This window comes from Monodon monoceros, unplaced genomic scaffold (genome assembly GCF_005190385.1).
Source record: "Monodon monoceros isolate NGI ecotype Baffin Bay Population unplaced genomic scaffold, NGI_Narwhal_1 Super_Scaffold_4, whole genome shotgun sequence".
Lineage (NCBI taxonomy): Eukaryota > Metazoa > Chordata > Mammalia > Artiodactyla > Monodontidae > Monodon > Monodon monoceros.
In genome coordinates, this window is record NW_021703781.1 from 3,899,604 (window position 1) to 3,916,369 (window position 16,766).

At 44.1% G+C, this 16,766-nt stretch overlaps 1 long non-coding RNA gene across 1 annotated transcript; it reads left to right on the forward strand.

Annotated features, from left to right (window-relative positions):
• Positions 1-6,455: 6,455 nt before the first annotated feature.
• On the forward strand, positions 6,456-16,346 carry LOC114883400. Its single transcript, XR_003790563.1, has 3 exons — positions 6,456-6,525; positions 9,842-9,945; positions 16,249-16,346. It is a non-coding gene; the product is annotated as an uncharacterized LOC114883400 (long non-coding RNA).
• The last annotated feature ends 420 nt before the right edge of the window (positions 16,347-16,766 follow it).

The following is a 16,766-nucleotide window of genomic DNA, read 5'->3' on the forward strand; positions in this document are numbered from 1 at the left end:
GCATTTTTCCCCAGCCACAGTGGTATGAAACTAGAAATCAGTTACAGAAAGAAAAATAGGAAACAAACACATGGACACAAAACAACATGCTGCTGAAAAAACAATGGGTCAGTGAAGAAATCAAAGAGGAAATCAGAAAATGCCTCAAGACAGATGAAAATGGAAACACAACTTTCCAAAATCTATAAGATGCAGCAAAAGCAGTTCTAAAAGGGAAGTTTATAGCAATAGAGACCTACCTCAAGAAACAAGAAAAATTTCAAAAAACAACTTAACGAAATTCCTTTCTAACAAAGGAATTAGAAAAAAATAAATAAATAAAGCTCAACATCAACAGAAGGAAGGAAATGATAAATATCAGAGAGGAAATAAATAAAATAGAGACCAAAAAATATAATAGAAAAGATCAGTGAAACCAAGAGCTGGCTTTTTTGAAAAAGTAAACAAGACTGATAAACATCTAGCCAGGCTCATCAAGAATAAAAGAGAAAGGACCCAAATAAAATAAGAAGTAAAAGAAGAGAAATAACAACTGATATCACATAAAAGCAAAAAGTCTTAAGAAACTACTCCAAACAGTTATATGCCAACAAATTGGACAACCTAGAAGAAATGGACAAATTTCTAGAAACATTACAACCTTCCAAGACTGAATCAGGAAGAAATAGACAATCTGAATGGACCTATCACGAGTAGTGAAATTGAATTTGTAATTAAAAAAAAAAAAATCCCAGCAAGCAAAAGTCCAGAGCCTGATGGTTTCATAGGGGAATTCTACCAAACATATGAAGAAAAAAGCTAATAGCTATCCTTCTCAAACTATTCCCCAAAATTGAAGAGCTGGGAACACTCTCAACTTCATTCTGTGAGGCCACCTGATATCAAAACAAGACAAGGTCAATACAGAAAAGGAAAATTAAAAGCCAATATCTCTGATGAATATAGATGCAAAACTTCTCAACAAAATATTAGCAAACTGAATTCAACAAAATATAAAAAGTATCATACACCATGATCAAGTGGGATTTATTCCAGGGATGCAAGGATAGTTCAGTATTCACAAATCACTCAATGTGATACCCCACATTAACAAAAGAAGGAATAAAAATCACATGATCATCTCAGTAGATGCAGAAAAGTGTATTTGACAAAATTCAATATCCATTCATGATAAAAACTCTCATCAAAGTTGGTAGAGAGGGTATATGTTGGTATATCTCAAAATAATAAAGGCCATTTATGATAAACCCACTGCTGACATACTCAGTGGTGAAAAGCTGAAAACCTTTCCTCTAAAATTACGAATAAGGCAAGCATGCCCACTCTCACCACTTTTATCCAACATAGTTTTGGAAGTCCTAGCCACAGAAATCAGGCAAGAAAAAGAAATAAAAGGCATCCAAATTGGAAGAGAAGAAGTAAAACCATCACTATTTGCAGATGGCATGACAATGTATATATAAAACCCTAAAGTCCCCACCAAAAAACTATTACAACTAATAAATGAATTCAGCAAAGTTTCAGGATACAAGATTAATATACAGAAATCTGTTGCTTTTCCATACACTAATAATGAACTATCCAAAACCTAGAAAACAATCCTGTTTAAAATCACACCAAAAACAAAACAAAACCCTATGAATAAACTTACCAAGGAGGTGAAAGACCTATATTCTGAAAACTATAAAACATCGATGAAGGAAATTGAAGATGATACAAAGAAATGGAATGATATCCCGTATTCATGGATTAGAAGAATTAATATTGTTAAAATGTTCATACTGCCCAAAGTAATCTACAGATTTAATGCAATCCCTATAAAAATATCTATGAAATTTTTCAGAGAACTAGAATAGGTAATCCTAAAATGTATATGGACCCACAAAAGACCCTGAATTGCCAAAGCAATCTTGAGAAAAAAGAACAGAGCTGGAGGTATTACACGCCCTGATTTCAGATTATGCTACAAAGCTACAGTAATCAAAACAGCATGGTACTGGCACAAAAACATAGATCAACAGAACAGAATAGAAAGCCCAGAAATAAGCCCACACACTTATGGTCAATTAGTCTATGACAAAGGAGTAAAGAATATATAATGGAGAAAAGACAGTCTCTTCAATAAATGGTGCAAGGAAAACTGAACAGCTACATGTAAAAGATGGATTTGTGACATAACTTTCCCTCTTTTAAAAAAAAAGTCCTCTTATATTAGAAAAAACTCAGTTATTGGGGTATTATATTTATTCCAATAATTTAAATTTAATTTATTTTTATCACTGTGATATTAAAGGTACTACCTCAGTCACCCTTGGAGCTGAGTATAAAAGTTGGCATCATGTTGGCTTCTCAATTGCTTGATTAATACAGAATATTTATCAAAATAAAATACCAAAAAGCCTGGCTTTGTCTCAAACTTGATTTTCTTATACCAGAAGCACTATTTAATGAGACACTTAGAATTCCATAACACCCACCATGGTGCTGTCACAAATGATGCCACTGTTAGAGAAGATGAAAAAGATGAAGTAGAAGAAAGCCAAGTGAGAAACACTCTCCTCAAAGGAATGCAGAGGAAGAACTTGAAAAGAAGGATGGAATTGACCAAGAAAGCACAGAGGGAGGGAAAGGGGAAGGGCAGTCGGTGCTCTTGTTAATCTGTTGGTAAATTCCAAATGTTTAGAGTGTGCTTTGTATACCAGGGCTATCTATGGAATTTCATCGTCTAGGAATACTTTGGGGTAGGAGTCTTCTCATGCTCGATAGTATATCAAGACAAATTTTAGCTGAGAACTGAGGCAGTATGGTACTTCCTTGACTTGTTTTGCAGTATTTCCTTTCTCTAATTACCTAATTATAGTACATTCTTTCACCAGCCTAAAGACTCTCAACCCAAATACTGATTCCTGGCAAACTGTGCTCTCAGCGAGCACCAATGAGCATCTACTAGGCACAGGCTCATGAGGGCTCCTTCTGAAATGAGAATGGCCCTTGTTTGTCAGTGCTGAGCACAATCTCCCCAGATGTCTGCAAAATCTTTTATCAGATCATTTAAAATTGCCTGAAATCTGGATAAGTAAGGCACGTATTATTAGTTGCCAAGATCCACTTATTTGGGAATCACTGAGCTTTTGAAAGAAAAACAAATGTAGTAAATAGGCATGACCCAGCCTAAGTTTCAGTATCTTAGAAACTAAACCCACCAGAGTGAGACAGACTGAACAATTTCATTTATCAATCTGGACTAATACCTTTATCCAAAAGAGATCCTTCAAGTTATACCACTTAAGATAAAGATTATGTCTATTCACTAAAAGCACGCAGTACAGTAAGTCTGCTCAGTGGTTTAGGGCAGAAGCACTGATTTTACATGTATAATTTCCTTTTGAAACCAGAAAACACGCCTTCACTGTTTTTTAGTTCACATCCCCGCAAAAATCAAAATTCATAAGATGGATAAAAATCACGTGGGTGGCTCTTTGCCTTACAAAAACATTAAGCCTCAGAGTTATTTTCAATAGTGAAATTCGCTCTTTTGTTCCGGCTTCCCTTAAAGGTGTTTACCACTTGAGAGGAAAACAGAGGCCACTCCGGTTTAGCGGGGTTGGGAGTTGGAGAAGTTACTGCCAAAGGGAAATTAATCAACGGGAAGACAGAGCAGGTCTGGACAGCTAGAACAATGAACTGCCGTATACACGTGCAACGAAATGTTAATACTGCTCTAGTGATACAGTGAACCTTCCTAAAACATGATGTTATCCTGTTTAAAATCTTTGGTTCAAAATCTCAGTGACTCCCCTGAGGTCCAGAATTTGGTAGATGTTCCCTTAGCAGCAGGGGCTTCTTCAGTACCAGCTGCTGCTGCTTTGAGCATGTCTCCACGTCTCTCTCACTCCCAGAACTCAGGGACACGTGTCTCCCCCAACCTGCTCTGTGGTTACGTGGCTCTGGCCATCATGCAGCCTCTTACCTCTGCCTGGACTGTCTTTCCTACTTTCCCTCCAACCCCGGCCTCAGTCTCCTCCCTCTCCTGCTACCAAAGTACACCTTGTCCGCCTGATGAACTCCTACACATCCCTCAAGAGCCAGCTTAAGGATTCACTTTTCTGCAAAGCTTTCACTCACTTCCCAGATCTGATCCATCATTGTAGCCAGGGACTGAGGGTCCCTGAAGAGAGTGTAAAGTGGGATGATGACTTTCCAGTAGTTTCAAACCAAGCTGAATCAAGAAGAATGTTGCTCTGTTCATGACCTTGCTGCCTATGGAGAATTCATGGTAAGCTGTGTTGATGAGGACCCAAGGCTGTTTGGAATCCAATATCTTGAAGAATGGGCCTTGAACAATGAGTGTATCAGGGCTTTCTCACAAAAGGAGGTGAATAGTATTGAGAACAAAAGTGATTTCATTTATAACGGAAGAGGGAGAAAAATGAAGATATACAGGTGGAGATGCTATAGATATTACTATTTACCTAAGTTTATGTTCTAAAAGTAGCCAGATAAGTGGTGGAATCCTCTACTTGACTAAACAAGCAAAGAGATCGTTTCATATTTGTAACTTCAAAGTATATTGATTAACTCATGTTTTGACCAGATGATGGTAGAGGTACATTTCTCTCTATTATCTATCTCTTTGGTGTTTCCAGAGCACTCTTACATTATCACTGTTGTCCTTTCATTAGTCTGCTGAGCTGTCAACGTGATGAGGTCAGAGTTTTGCGCACTCTGGTGTCTCCAGCGACTAGCAGAGTTTTTGACATATGGTAGGTATTTGATAAGTATTTATGGAATAAATTGATGTGTATATAATGTCATAGTTTGGTTCCTCTCATTTACTGTTGTGTCTCTAGAACCTAAAACAACATCAGCATGTTGGATGCTCTCAGGAAATATTTCTTTTTTTTTTTTGCTTTATCTTTTTTCTTTTTTTTTTTAACACCTTTATTAGAGTATAATTGCTTTACAATGGTGTGTTAGTTTCTGTTTTATAACAAAGTGAATCAGCTATATGTATACATATACCCCCATATCTCCCCACTCTTGCGTCTCCCTCCCTCCCACCCTCCCTATCCCACCCCTCTAGGTGGTCACAAAGCACCGAGCTGATCTCCCTGTGCTATGCGGCTGCTTCCCACTAGCCATCTATTTTACGTTTGGTAGTGTATATATGTCCATGCCACTCTCTCACTTCGTCCCAGCTTACCCTTCCCCCTCCCCATGTCCTCAAGTCCATTCTCTATGTCTGCGTCTTTATTCCTGTCCTGCCCCTAGGTTCTTCAAAACCATTTTTTTTCTTTAGATTCCATATATATGTGTTAGCATACGGTATTTGTTTTTCTCTTTCTGACTTACTTCACTCTGTAGGACAGACTCTAGGTCCATCCACCTCACTACAAATAATTCAATTTTGTTTCTTTTTACGGTTGAGTAATATTCCATTGTATGTATGTGCCACATCTTCTTTATCCATTCATCTGTCAGTGGGCACTTAGGTTGCTTCCATGTCCTGACTATTGTAAATAGAGCTGCAATGAACACTGGGGTGCATATGTCTTTTTGAATTATGGTTTTCTCAGGGTATATGCCCAGTAGTGGGATTGCTGGGCCATATGGTAGTTCTGTTTTTAGTTTTTTAAGGAACCTTCGCACTGTTCCCATAGTGGCTGTATCAATTTACGTTCCCACCAGGAAATATTTCTTAAACAAGTGAATATAGTAGAGCTGATCGTCTCTAGCCCTCACCTTTGACGTGAGGACATACTGCATGTCATGAGCCTAATACAGTGCCTGGTATGCATTAGCTACTCATTGTGTGTGCTTTTTCTTCTTGTCAGCTTGGAGAAGCAAGCTGAGGTGTTCTGGGAGAGGAAAAAACCCTCCTAGTTAGCATACAATGGATCCTCAGAGGGAATATGGCTACCATCAAGCCACCAGGACATTTATCACCTGATAGACGTATGCTTATCAGACCCTTAAAATGCTGTTTGATAATTGATGTCTATGATGGTAGAATGGTCCAGCTGAAAAGGCGCTGCGAACTCACCTAATCCATCCCTCAAATTATACAGGTGACAAAATGGGGCCTCATGAGCATCTAAGCAACGGGCCGTGAGTCCAAAGGTGTGTTGGTGCCGAGCAGGGGACAAAACTCAGGCCTCTTGTCTCCCAATCTGGAGCTCTTTCCATTCTACCAGGTTGTTGTAACAATAATTTGTATCAATTAGAAGGAAGATATTAAGGCTTTTTTTAAAAAAAAGAGAGAGAGAAAAAGCCATTACTTCTAAATTTTTAAAAGAATGTTCTTTGGTTTGGGGAAGGCTGGAGAAGGACACAGCTGTGGGATCAACAACATACATTGAATTTTAGAATTCCTCATGTGTTTACAGATTTCACCATGAACCAAAAGTGGAGTGATTACCGGTTAAAGATACTGAAGACCTAAGTCCAGGAAATTCCGAGGTGCCAGGTGTTTGATGGGATTTCAGAATTGGTACCTCTCCTTGACCATCCACAGCAGGATCTGAGGTGTGAGAACTATTTGAGAGCAGAGGGCCTCGTTTGGTGTAGGAAGGGAAACGATCCACAAAGGATCTCCTGATCCCCCTGGCGGTGGAGGGCTGGCTCCAAAGGCAGACAAAGGATGTCTGAAGTTCTCCTTGTTGAGGGGCAGAGCAGAGAGGTTAAACAGGTGGTTTCTGGAACAAAAGCCTGGAGTCTGAATTCCAGTTGTACCACTCACTCATTTATCTTGGGCAACTTTAAAATTTCCAAAGCTTTGATTTCCTAATGTCAGAGAAGGGGACATTTCCCCCTCTACCCCTCTTGAGTTCTTGTGGCTGGACTAATAATAAAATTGACACAAGACAGATTAACAGGAGAAAAAGAAATGAATTTTAATTCAGGCACATGGAGGTCTCAGAGAAATGGGACCTAAGAAGCGGCCAAAGAGGACAGCTTTTGTACTTTTTAGACAAAGAAACAATAAATTTGTGAGGAACTGATGGGACAAAAAAACTGAGGTTTTGGGTGCCCAATGAGTGAAGAATCCAAACAGAGTTTGGGCTTGGGGTCAATTGAAGAAGGTCACAAGTTTGTTTATAGAGGCTTCTCGGCCATCTCTGGTGATAAGGGTGTCCTTCCATCTCCAGATGCAGGGAGTACACCTTTCACCTGAGATATTTATTTCCTGCTTTCAGGGAGACAGAAAGGAGGGTCAGAGTGTCCCTCTTGCACTGGCCACTTCTTCAGTCACTTTAATTCAAAATAATCAATATGCCATGAGGCACATTTTGGGGTGTCCTACCTGGGGCCCCAACACTAACTTGTAACATGGGTATGATAATAATAATAATAATAATGTTTGGGGAGTAATTTATCACAGTGCCTGGCACTTAGGATAAATTATTGAAAACTTTTAGTTGCAAAATACTTCATATGCATAGACATTTCTGGAAAAAGATCTAGTCAGGAAAGCCAAGCTCCACTCAGCAGGAACTGTTTGTCAGGGTTGTGCCTGACCCACTGGAGAGGAAAGGGCCTGGAAACTCTAACTTCCTATTATGATTGGATGGCTCAGCAGGTAACTCAGGGACAGTTACTAATGCCACACTTTCCTCTTCTTTGCCTTCAACAAAACACTGCCATTCGTCTCCCCCACCTGGAGGGCAAAGCTCAGCTCCCTGGTTTGCCATCCTGGCTGGTCTCTAATGCCCTGGGAGAGCTTAATGGGCAAACACCCAATCTCCCTGGAGTTCTCCTTCACCCAACAAGAAATAAGAAGGTATCATTCCTTCCTGGAATCCCAGCGTTTCTGGATCTGCATTTTCCACGTGCCCTCCAGGCTGGAAAGCAGGGCTGTCTTTGAAGCACTGTCCATTTTATAATAGATAACATCTCTTTTTTTTTTTTCCGGTACGCCGGCCTCTCACTGCTGTGGCCCCTCCCGCTGCGGAGCACAGGCTCCGGATGCGCAGGCTCAGCGGCCATGGTTCACGGGCCCAGCTGCTCCGAGGCATGTGGGATCCTCCCGGACCGGGGCACGAACCCGTGTCCCCTGCATCGGCAGGCGGACTCTCAACAACCACTGCGCCACCAGGGAAGCCCTAACATCTCTTTTTTAAACGCCTGTATTCTCTCTCTTGCATGCCAGGCCTGGTGGGAAGCAAACGGCCTCCCCGAAGGAGACAAGCCCATTCTCCAGTTCATGTGCTCCCAGAACATCACAGAGCCCTGCCTGTCCCTCCTGAGCGCCGGTTCCCCAGAGACACAGGAGTAAAAAGGGAAGTCACTTGGTGTCCTATTTTTTAGAAGTCTGAACAATAGAAAGATTTCCTGTGAAACCAGCTGAGAGCTAAATATTCTTGGAAAGGGCCTACATGAGTCATATTTGCAGCATCTGGAGAAGAACACTTCCGTGAACCCCAAGAAGGCACAGGTGCTTCAGAGGGCGGGGGGAAACAAGTATCAAAGTCGTCATAGGGGTGTGTCACAGGGACACTCTCAACATTGGCTCTGGGCACAGAGTAGAGTATGTGAAGTTTGTTGTGTGTGTGTTTTACTTGCTAACTTTCCACCTCTGTCCCAGAGAGCCTGTGAAACCACCTAGCAAATCTCTTCATTCCTGGAGGAAAGCAGTTAATAAATGAGTCTTAACTCAGTCTCTTGGTTTAAAATGAAATCAAGCTTAGCTTTGTCATTTTCCAGGGAGATTCTGGATTTTAAAAAGTAATTTTTAGGGGACTTCCCTGGTGGCGCAGTGGATAAGAATCCGCCTGCCAATTCAGGGGACACGGGTTCGAGCCCTGGTCCGGGAAGATCCCGCATGCCACGGAGCCACTAAGCCCGTGCACCACAACTACTGAGCCTGTGCTCTAGAGCCCTTGAGCCACAACTACTGAAGCCCGTGCGCCTAGAGCCCGAGCTCCACAACAAGAGAAGCCACCGCAGTGAGAAGCCCACGCACCGCAACGAAGAGTAGCCCCCACTGGCCGCAACTAGAGAAAGCCCGTGCGCAGCAACAAAGACCCAGCGCAGCCAAAAATAAATAAAATAAATTTATTTTTTTTAAAAAAGTAATTATTAGCGAGAACATGCATAATTCAAAGGGAAGGACTCATAAAGGTGGCACTTCCAGCCACAGTCAGGAAGGTGTGTGGCAGCGCCCCCCAGGAGCCCCATCCTTTCCGCACACACGGTTGCTGGATGTCCAGTCTCAGAGACCAGGGCTGTGGACAAAGGTGGCTTTCCCCCTCTCTCCTCCTCTCTTTCTCTGTAAAGTAGCTAAACTTCCTTAGTACTGATTACTCAACAAAGAAGATAGAAACTGCATTTTTTGAAGACCAAAACCTGGCCCATTGGTGTCCCTGTTGGGTTTGATCTTGTTTCCCTTCTTAAATGTAAGATTTCCCTTGAAGGAAGGGGGCATTTGGCCTCCAAGGCTACTCTAAGGAAGAAATCTTCAGCAAACGATGCTGCTATCGAGCCCGCAGCCACTGCAGCCAGCCCCAACGGTGCACCCCGAGAGCTCTCAGGATGGGACAGAACAGGTTACCCGCCCGGCAGCTGAGGTACATATCAGAGAAATGATTTCAATGAGCCCAGACTCTTGCATCTGCCCATACAGAGAGAAGCACTACATTCATTAACTTGAGATGTCTGGTTTTCTTTAATTAACTGTAATTAACAGACGTTCTGACTCCCTGGTCTTTGTTGCAAAAACCCCTGTATATCCTGGCTCCGCCCTGACCTCTTTGGAGCTATCCCTCCAGCTATCTGAGAGGGTGTCTCCCAGGCCTAAGTTCTCAGCGAGTCCACCAAATAAAACATAATTCTCTACTTTTAGGTTGTGCAGTTTTTTCCTGTGGACACTTCCTTTTTCTCAGAGTTTCTGCAGAATGTTTTCTCCAGGAAGACTTCACAGGAGTCTGGTGTGAGCCGGCGTTGAAGGTAGGACCAAGATTTCTCTCTGTCTCTGCTCCCTTCATTTAAAACAAGCTTGGCCCCTGAATTGCTGGACTTTCTGGCCTCTCACCCTCACATCCCCCGAATCCTGTGCAGTTGTTCTACTGCGGAGGCCCTTCTGACTCTGCCCAGACTTCTCTCTGTGGGATGCCCTCCTCCCTCTCCCCTGAATAACTCCTAATCGTCCTTCGCTACAGTGCTCAAAATATGTGCCACACGGTGACTTCCCTGGTGGTCCAGCAGTAAAGAATCCGCCTTCCAATGTAGGGGACACGAGTTCGATACCTGATCGGGGAACTAAGATCCCCCATGCCGCAGGGCAACTGAGCCCGCATTCCACAACTACTGAGCTCGCATGCCTCACCTAGAGCCTGTGTGCCACAAACTACAGAACCCATGCGCCCCAATAAAAAAAAAAGTGTGCCACACACCAGCTGCTGGTCTAGGACAATCCGTTAGTGGCTTGTGACGAGATAAGAATGTTAAATGACTGACTCACTGAGCACACTGTTTAGTTCAGTTCTTGCTCTTTCTCAATGAAGGAAGCAGTGTGTGGATTTACCTTCCGAAGCAAGCTCCCTTTCTGGTCACATGCTGGCCTGCCTGAGCCCAGGATTGATCTGTTCTCCTCTGGGAAACCTCCAGCAGCCCCTCCATGCCCACCTCATCTCTCCCTTATAGGGGAGCAGAATTTGCCACCCCAAAATGTGTCTCTTTGGCATAAGGATTAATTTAGGCTGATTATTTTTTTAATTATTAATTTATTTTTTTATGGCTGCATTGGGTTTTCGTTGCGGTGCGTGGGCTTCTCATTATGGTGGCTTCTCTTGTTGCGGAGCACGGGCTCTAGGCACACGGGCTTCAGTAGCTGTGGCTCGTGGGCTCTACAGCACAGGCTCAGTAGCTGTGAAACACGGGCTTAGTTGCTCCGCGGCATGTGGGATCCTCCCGGACCAGGGCTCGAACCTGTGTCCCCTGCATTGGCAGGTAGATTCTTAACCACTGCGCCACCAGGCAAGTCCCTAGGCTGATTATTTTTAAGAGACAGAAGACTCAGGAAGTCTCTCTTTTTCCCTCCCTCTTAGCTGACTAAAGAATTTGGATAAAGGGTCAGTTCCCAGAATAGAGCTATCTCCAGAGGTATCTGCAAAGAACATGGCCTAGGTGTGGTGGGGAAACACAGCAGGGCTTAGAGATCAGATTTCACTCCGTGTCCCATTGTCTCTGCCTGGCCCAGCAAACATTTGTTTGCAGAACATTTGCTTTTTCATCTCCATGTCAATTGCCTTCCTCCCCTTTCAAGTCCCAAATCCCTGCTCTTTAGTCTTTAGCTGAAGGTGGTGTTTAAGGTGAGGGCTTGGAGCATTTTGGTGAGTTACTCAGTTCTCCTGGGTCTCTGCCATGCATACATCTTATTAAACTTCTGCTTGATTTTCTCCTGTTCATCTGTCTCATGCCAGTTAATTCTTAGGCCAACCAGAAGAACCTAGAAGGGCAGAAGAAATTTTCTTCCTTCCTGACACCCCACCTCACCCCACCAGTGTCAAAACACCTAGCAAACTCTATTGGAATCATCTATTTTCCCCAAGTTGTTTATAAGCATTTTTAAAATATCTGGGACTTGACACCTAATAGATGCTTAGGAAATATCTGTTGAATGAGTCAATAAATGACTTTTCAGTGTTTTCAATACTGAGCATTCATTCCTTTTGTACGGTTAACAGCCTGGATGAGAATTTCTTTTTTTTTTTGGACACACCACGTGGCTTGTGGGATTTTAGTTCCCTGACCAGGGATCGACCCCTGGGCCCTCAGCAGTGAAAGTGCAGAGTCATAACCACTGGACCACCAGGGAATTCCTTGGTGAGAGTTTTTAATTAACTTTTTATGCAGTTTGGGCTATTGTACTTTCTGTCTTCCTAATATTTTAAGCCTTAACTAGGATTTCAAAGACAGAATAGATTTAGCCTTTCAGATAAATTTACCCTTTCCACAAATATCACACAGGAACCAGAAATGGGTTAAATTATGTTCACTTGAACCCCCTTTGATTACCATCGGCTTAAGTTGTAAATATGGTAGCATGGAAGGCAGGACGTTTAGCTCTCACACCCAGGTTGCTGGCTCTGTCTCTGCCCGTCTCCACTCTGGAATCTGCTTGGGGTCTTGGTTATGCCTTCTCTCCACTCAGTGGTTCCTCGCTCAGGCCGTAGAGGAGCAACAGTGATGCAAAGATTTATCCTGTCTTGGTGCTCCCAGGACACTCCTTATTTCCTGCTGAAGCCTCGGTTTCCTTAAACAAACCTCTGGAGCTTTGGGCGCTGTGAGACACAGCTGCAGCTTGGCTGAAGCTGCCATTTCAAGTGTGTTTGTTTTCTCTCATGCTTTGCTTCCTTTGCTCATGAAAAGCCTTCCCTCTGATAAACAATAGGTCACCTAGACCCCTAAGTTTGAGAATAACATACACTCTACCCACGGTGCCTCTCCACCAAAAATACAGTGGTGGACAGAAATAGAAAACTCCCCAAGAGAAAAATAAAATGGATATGAGGAAGAGCTAGTTAACCAAATTCCTGAGCCTCTGCCTTTCAACACAAATCTATCTGCTCATGTCTTTCTCCACGCGGTGCACATTCGTCCCAGTGTATCAGGTGGGTGGGTGTGTGCACGCACGTGTTTTAAGTAAATACTCCAGGTGCATTTATAGACTTTTAAAAATAAATTTATTTATTTATTTATTTTTGGCTGTGTTGGGTCTTCGTTTCTGTGCGAGGGCTTTCTCTAGTTGCGGCAAGCAGGGGCCACTCTTCATCACAGCGCGTGGGCCTCTCACTGTCGCGGCCTCTCTTGCTGCGGAGCACAGGCTCCAGATGCGCAGGCTCAGTAGTTGTGGCTCATGGGCCCAGCTGCTCCACGGCATATGGGATCTTCCTGGACCAGGGCACGAACCCATGTCCCCTGCATTGGCAGGCGGACTCCCAACCGCTGCGCCACCAGGGAAGCCCCTAGTCTTTTTTGTAACTTAACTCCCCCCAACCCCTAACCCTGACTGACACCTACGCATTTGAGACTAAAACACCCAGAAGAAATCTTGAGCTGAGCACCCTAATGAGACAGGGGCTGCCTGGGTGGTATTTGACTCCATATTATAAGACTAATTCGATAAACTTAAATTTCTACAACCTGTTTCAGGGAGGAAACTAGCTTTCCTTTGGAATTGGCCTTCGAGCCAGAAGGTTATTACTTGGCTGTTGGCAGCCTTTGAACTGTTGGCAAAGGATGTTTTCCTTAGCAACAATGATACAAATCTGACATGCACAGAGTGTTTTTAAACTGTATAAAGTACTTTCATTTTCATTATCTCTTTGAATCCTTCCCAACTATACACACTTTAGTCGTTTTAAGGGTGAAGCATTTGGGGACTTCCCTGGTGGCGCAGTGGATAAGAATCCGCCTGCCAATGCAGGGGACACGGGTTCGAGCCCTGGTCCGCACAGATCCCACATGCCATGGAGCAACTAAGCCCGTGCACCACAACTACTGAGCCTGCTCTCTAGAGCCCACGAGCCACACTACTGAAGCCCACGCGCCTAGAGCCCGTGCTCCGCAACAAGAGAAGCCACCGCAATGAGAAGCCCGCGCACCGCAATGGAAGAGTAGCCCCCGCTCACCACAACAAGAGAAAGCCCTTGCACAGCAACAAAGACCCAAAGCAGCCAAAAAAAAAAAAAAGGATGAAGCGTTTGAGACTCAGAGATTTTAGGTATTTTGCCCCAAATCACAGAGAGAGTAAATGGCAAACCTGGACTCCATGCCCCATATTCTGACCCCTGTTCTGGCATCTTCCTCTCTGCCTTCTGTGGGCTGAGGAGTAGCAAATACATATTCATGACATTATCACCACTCTTTTCGTTTTTCCCCAATCAGTCTGGCTGGATTGAGAAAAAATCTGCAAGGGCAGCAGCTGTTACATCACACTGGGGCGGCGTTGGTGGGGGCCAGTGGATGCCCGCTGGCCTTCGACATGCCTGCTCCTCCCAGGGCCTGATCAGCTCTCTGGGTGTAGATCTTGAAACTGAGCAGGACCCTGTGGGGCTCCTGGACATGGAAGCCTTTCTGTGTCCCCCATTTCTTGTTTGTAGGGAACAGACTCCAGCCTCCGTGACCTTCCCTGAGTCCCAAAGGGCAGATTTGAGCAGTTGCTAATCAGGGAAGGGAGGGGATGCAGAGACAAGGGAGAAGCAGCCAAGAAACAATAGTGCAGCCTTGGGGCAGGGTCCTGGTTCCCCCTCAAGGGATATACGTAACAATAACTTTGAGCTCTTCTGCAGAACTAAAACCCCCAACAAATGGAAGATGTTAACTACTTGATGGAGCGTTCTTTATTCCTCAAGAGCCAGAGAAGCTCATCTGGAGACCACCCGAGGCCAGATTTTAAAAATGCAGGCCCTGCACACACCCGGATCCTTAGTAGCAGCTCTGCCTTAGTAGCAGCTCTGCCTTAGTAGCAGCTCTGCCTTTGAAACATTGCTATAAAACTCACCAAATCCTCCCAGTTTGGGACACAGAGGTACTGTGGGGCACGAGCCCACTGTATCCCGCTTTGCCTAGCAAAGCAGTAAGGCTGTTCTTTTCTACTTCACCCAAAACTCTGTCTCTGAGATTTGATTCACCACTGGTGCACAGAGGCCGAGTTTTCAGCATCAGTCTGAGAACATGGACCAGGTAAGGCCAAGTCCATGGCAGTCCTATCTGTCCTTCCTTTCCCTCCAACATGCAAGGGAATGAAACGTGACAATCAGTTTCTTCCAACAGCCCTTTGCCTCCAGGGTAAATGGTGAGTTGAAGGGTTTGGGTAAGGATGAGGGTTGTGGCCATGGAGACTTCATTACACTGAAAGAAACCTGTACTTTCCTATACAAACGATACCCCTTTGTTATCATTTCCTTTGGAGCTCAGTATTAGCAGCTGAAATTGTCTTAGAATTAAATGAACAGATCCTGAGCTGACCATTGACCTTGTCAGTGAGAGGTAATTATCTCACTGGAGCTTTAAGGCAAGCTGAAAATCATTATGCTTTTCAACATGACAAAATTGGCTGGAAAAGTCTACTGAAAATTCCATCTGATCTCACAGAATTTGCTTGTGAGAGTTTCAGTGAAAAGGAAACATAATTAACATCCGAAAATGTCTTATCACTGGGCTTGCCTGGGCTCTGCCCATTTGTGTCTGAAAAGCTGAATATTTAATACTGCACTTACTGAAAATGGATTAAGATAAAACCTTCTGTCTCACTTTGTGTTTAGATTACTCAGACCCCCAACCCTGGGAAGATTTCAAATTCAGTTTTAGGTGGAGGCTAGATCAGCTGCCCACTCAAAAAATAAAACTCTCCTCCGTTGGCCACTGAGCCTTAGGATTTGGGAAGGAGTTCGCAGGGCCTGTGGGGAGCAGGGGCCAAACTAAGAAACGAAAATAACTGGAAGTAGGAAACAAGTAAAAAGTGAGGATGACAAGGCCCCTGAACTATGAATTCATTGATCTGCAGTCACCGAGGGCAGACGGTTGCCCCTGTCAGCTGGAAACAGCACACTATGACCCAGGCTTCTGGGCCGGCAGGCCACCCTTGAACTCATAACTGTGAGCACACAGGGTAGGGGGTCCCTGGAGAGAAGGAACCCGACATGGCTTTCTTGACATAAGAGAAGCCATTTTGGGCCTAAGCCATTTTGTGATCTAAGCCTGGCCACAATGCTTGCCCTTGAATAGGTCTCGGTAATTAATGATCTTAAGGAAACAAAAGAATGTCGGAACAAAAGGCTATTACCAGGCAAGAGCAGTAACAATAGCAAGGATAATATAGCAGGTGTAAATACACCCAGTCCTGTTTCAATGGTAAGGATTAGCCTGAAGCTCAACCACCGGATCAACTGGAACCTAAGGGGTGATGAGCTTGACCTTTTCTGACCCTGGTGACTTCAATCAGCTAAAGCTTGGCCTCCGTCTAGGCCTCAGCCCCTTCATGAATATGCATGGACCCTTAGCTTAAAACTTCCCCAATTTTGCTGTTGGCGAGAGACACTGCCTTAGATAAGATCCCCTGTGTTCTCTTTCCTTGCTGCAAGTAATCAATCCTTTATTCTACAGATCTTTGGCTTGGTTGTGTGTTTTGGCTTGACACCCACCAAGAGGCGAACCCAGGTCTGGGGGTAACGAAACCTACAGCCAAAGCCTCAGATGCCTATCAGCACACGTGGGCCTCTGACCCTGTGATATTCCTACATTCAGGCAGCGTGATCAATGATAAAGGAAGGGGAAGCAGAGCTCTGGACAGGAGAGTCCACTGTGCCTATAGCCAAGGACCCCAAGCCCCCTGAATGCCGTGCTGCCATTAGAAGAATGACCAGGTATCTTTGTCCTGACGAGGGAGGATATTCACAGGAGACAGGTGAGCACAGCGATTGTGGTTAGACGTTTCCTATTGTTTAATGTGTGCGTGGTAATCACATGTTATTCAACTTTTAAAAATACACACATAAGTGGAGTTCCCAAACTGAGAGAACAACAACAAAAAAAAGCCGTGGGTATCTTTCTTCCTGTATTACACTTGACCGTGTGACGCTTCTGTCTGGATGCTACAGAACGGAGCCGTGGTTACTGCCTTCTAAGCTCAGCTCCCCTTATCAGCCCATCATCAACATCCCAGCTCTGCCTCCTCTATTTTCTGCCACTTAACTGAGATAAACTCTGAGCTGAGCACACAGGAAGTGCTCCATAAAAGGCCGGTGTTGATGGAGGACCAAAGC